The 4,292-nt window shown below is 39.6% G+C and overlaps 1 long non-coding RNA gene across 1 annotated transcript in view; it reads right to left on the bottom strand.

The window, feature by feature from the left end:
• LOC110264281 overlaps positions 1-4,292 on the bottom strand; it is a 25,722-nt gene that overhangs the window by 13,969 nt on the left and 7,461 nt on the right. The window contains exon 2 of the long non-coding RNA XR_002350152.1: positions 1,158-1,166. This is a non-coding gene — a long non-coding RNA (uncharacterized LOC110264281). The remainder of the gene's footprint in view (positions 1-1,157; positions 1,167-4,292) is intronic.

Raw genomic sequence — 4,292 nt, forward strand, 5'->3', positions numbered from 1 at the left:
AAGAAGAAGGAATAGATGAAGAAGAAGATGTGGAAAAAAAACTAGGATTATGAGGAGGGAAGGTGGGGATCCTGTGGGGTCCACAGATCTTGAAATGATCCTGTGAGGTCCACAAATCTTGAGGTGTCAAGGTATTTACATCCTTGCACCAATTTAGGCATGTAAAATACCCTTGCACACAACTCTGGGCGTTCAGCGCCAGGTTGGTGCCCATTTTGGGCGTTCAACGCCCATTTACTAGCCATTTCTGGCGTTGAACGCCAGAACCATGCTTGTTCTGGGCGTTCAGCGCCAGGATGTTGCCCATTTTGGGCATTCAGCGCCAAAACCATGCTCTGTTCTGGCGTTGAACGCCAGACAGGTGCTTCCTCCAGGGTGTGATTTTTCTTCTGCTGTTTTTGATTCCGGTTTCAATTTTTAATATTTATTTTGTGACTCCACATGATCATGAACCTAATAAAACATGAAAAACCATGAAAATAAATAAAAATTGGGTTGCCTCCCAACAAGCGCTTCTTTAATGTCCTTAGCTGGACCTTGCTGAGCTTTTAATCTAGCTTCAACCTTGAGCACTCTTGCTCAACATTGCCTTCGGCAGCATGGTCAGTATACATAATCACTTTTGATCCTACTAAGTATGATCTGAACTTGTCAATGGCGTAAACCACTGCAAGTAATTCTTTTTCTATGGTTGTGTAATTTTTCTGGGCGTCATTTAAAACGCGACTAGCATAATAAATGACATGCAGAAGCTTGTCATGCCTCTGTACCAGCACTGCACCAATGGCGTGATCACTGGCATCACACATTAGCTCAAATGGTAATGTCCAATCTAGTGCAGATATGACTGGTGCTGTGACCAGCTTAGCTTTCAGCGTTTCAAACGCCTGCAGACACTTTGTGTCAAACACAAATGGCGTGTCAGCAGCTAGTAGATTGCTTAGAGGTTTTGCGATTTTTGAAAAATCCTTTATAAACCTTCTATAGAATCCTGCATGCCCCAGAAAGCTTCTGATTGCCTTAACATTGGCAGGTGGTGATAATTTTTCAATTACCTCTATTTTTGCTTGATCCACCTCTATTCCCTTGTTTGAGATTTTATGCCCAAGGACAATCCCTTCAGTCACCATGAAGTGACATTTTTCCCAGTTTAAAACTATGTTGGTCTCTTGGCATCTTTTCAGAACAAGTTTCAGGTGATCAAGACAGGAGCTGAATGAGTCTCCATATACTGAGAAGTCATCCATGAAGACTTCCAGAAATTTTTCCACCATATCAGAGAAAATAGAGAGCATGCATCTCTGGAAGGTTGCAGGCACATTACACAGCCCAAATGGCATCCTTCTATAAGCAAACACTCCAGATGGACATGTGAATGCTGTTTTCTCTTGATCCTGGGGATCTACTGCAATCTGGTTATAGCCTGAGTAGCCGTCCAAAAAGCAGTAATACTCATGACCTGCCAGTCTTTCTAGCATCTGGTCTATGAATGGTAAAGGAAAATGATCCTTTCTGGTGGCTGTATTGAGTCTTCTGTAGTTAATACACAAGGGTCTTCCTAGAATGAGAGTAGCACTCTTGTGCTCCTCCATTTCCAGCACAACAAAGTCAGTGGGAAAGGCGAATGGCCCAACCCTGACAATCATGTCTTCAATCACGCCTGATGGGTATTTAGTGGAGCCATCAGCAAATTGAAGACATATCCGGGTTGGTTTAACTTCTTCAGTTAAACCAAGCTTTCTGATAGTGGATGCAGGTATTAGGTTGATGCTTGCCCCAAGATCGCATAAAGCTGTCTTGGTGCAATTACCTACTAATATGCATGGTATCAGAAAACTCCCAGGGTCTTTAAGCTTTTCAGCGTCCAAAAAGCAGTAATACTCATGACATTCTTCAGTGAGGAGAACTCTTTCTGTTTCTCTCCAATCCTTCTTATGACTCAAGATCTCTTTCATGAACTTGGCATAAGAAGGTATTTGCTCAAGTGCTTCTGCAAATGGAATCTTTATTTCAAGAGTCCTGAGATAATCTGCAAAGCGAGCAAATTGCTTATCCTGCTCCTCTTTCCGGAGTTTTTGAGGATAAGGTATCTTGGCTTTATATTCTTCAACCTTAGTTGCTGCAGGTTTATTGCCTACAGAAGTGGTTGAAGAAGCCTTTTTAGAGGGGTTGTTATCAGCATTTGTGTGTGTCTGATCCCTCACTGGCAATTGAGTGCCAGAGTTAGAAGCTGGAGTGAAACTGGACGCCAGCTCCCTGTCTGTTCCTGGCGTCTGAACGCTAGAAATATGCCTATTTTGGGCGTTCAGCGCCGGATCCTGCCCATTTTGGGCGTTCAACGCCAGATTCTTGCCCATTTCTCGCGTTGAACGCCAATCCTGCCTTGTTTCTGGCGTTGAACGCCAGTTGTGGGCATGGTCTGGGCGTTCAGCGCCAGCCTTCCACCAATTTTCTGGCGTTTTAGCGCCAGAATTATTTTTCCCTGGGATCTTACTGAAAATATTTTTATTTATTTATTTATTAATTTATTTCGAAAATAAAATAAATCAAAATAAAATAAATAAAAATGAGTAAAAGATTTTCGAAAAAGTGAGGAGAGAGAAAGTGGTTAGGAGATTTTGAAAAAGATATGATGATTTTTGAAAAAGGTTTTAAATTTTGAAATAAAAATTTGAATTTTTAAAGGAGAGAGAAAAACAATAAGATAACACAGGATTTAAAATTTTTAGATCTGAGGTTCCTTATTTTCGAAAATTTTGGGGGGGAAAAACACCAAGGAACACCAAACTTAAAAATTTAAGATCAAGACACAAGGAAAACTTAAGAACACTTTGAAGAACACCAAACTTAAAATTTTTAGAAAACCAAAATAAATTTTTGAAAAACACAGAAAAATCAACAAGAAAACACCAAACTTAAAGTTTGGCACAGGATTTAATAGAAAAATTATTTTTTTGAAAAAGATTTTAAAAAGAAAATAAGGATTCTAAGATTCTAACACAACAATAATAAGAGACTCTAAACAAAAAAGGAGAAATTTTTCCTAATCTAAGCAACAAAATAAACCGTTAGTTGTCCAAACACGAACAATCCCCGGCAATGGCGAGATGCAAAATAAGTCTCTAAAAGTTGTTTAAATACTAAACCAGTAGCCTAGGTTTACAAAAAGTGAGTAGACTATGACAGATGGTGCAGAGATCCACTTCTGGGGCCCACTTGGTGTGTGCTGGGCTGAGATTTAAGCAATTCACATGCAGAGGCCATTTGTGGAGTTGAACGCTAGTTTTTGTGCCAGTTTGGGCGTTCAACTCCAGCTTTTGATCCTTTTCTGGCGCTGGACGCCAAAATTGGGCAGAGAACTGGCGTTGAACGCCAGTTTACATCATCTATCCTTGTGCAAAGTATGGACTATTATATATTTCTGGAAAGCCCTGGATGTCTACTTTCCAACGCAATTGGAAGCATGCCATTTCGAGTTCTATAGCTCCAGAAAATCCACTTTGAGTGCAGGGAGGTCAGAATCCAACAGCATCAGCAGTCCTTTTTTAGCCTGAATCAGATTTTTGCTCAGCTCCTTCAATTTCAGCCAGAAAAATACCTGAAATTACAGAAAAACACACAACTCATAGTAAAATCCAGAAATATGAATTTTTTCTAAAAACTAATGGAAATAAACTAAAAACTAACTAAAACATACTAAAAACTATATGAAATTAACCTCAAAAAGCGTATAAAATATCCGCTCATCAGCCCCCGACAGCAACTTCACCCTACACTGATTGCTCTTCTACGTACTGTAATTTTTTGAGGGAGAAACAGGGAGGAAGGAATTTGATCGTTTGTCTTCTTAGGGTTTTCAGTAATTCAGAAAATCAAACATAGGTGTTATGGGTATTGCAATGGGAGTTAAAGTGTGTTTGGAGGGGTGGGGGAGAAACGACGTTGTTTTGGAGCTTGGGGACTAATATGTCCTCTTTTCAGAAGCTATAGTACACGTGTCATCCTGTAACGGTGAAGTCAGTGCCACGGGAGCCACGTCAGCATTTTTCGTTGGGTCTAACGGATTGACTTTAACGGAGGGGTAAATTTGTCCACATTGGACATGAATGTATTTTCCATTCTTCGGAGACGAAAATGTTAGCAGGAAAAAAAGTCAATGACCTATTTGTCCTTTTATCAAAAAGAAATGACAAGGAACATATTGTCTTTTTTCAATCATTAAGGTACAGATTGTCTAAATTAAAAAAGAATAGAGATCAAAAAAAGATTTTACTCATAATTTTTTATATAAT

The sequence above is a fragment of the Arachis ipaensis genome, chromosome B07, assembly GCF_000816755.2.
Source record: "Arachis ipaensis cultivar K30076 chromosome B07, Araip1.1, whole genome shotgun sequence".
In the NCBI taxonomy this organism is placed as follows: Eukaryota; Viridiplantae; Streptophyta; class Magnoliopsida; order Fabales; family Fabaceae; genus Arachis; species Arachis ipaensis.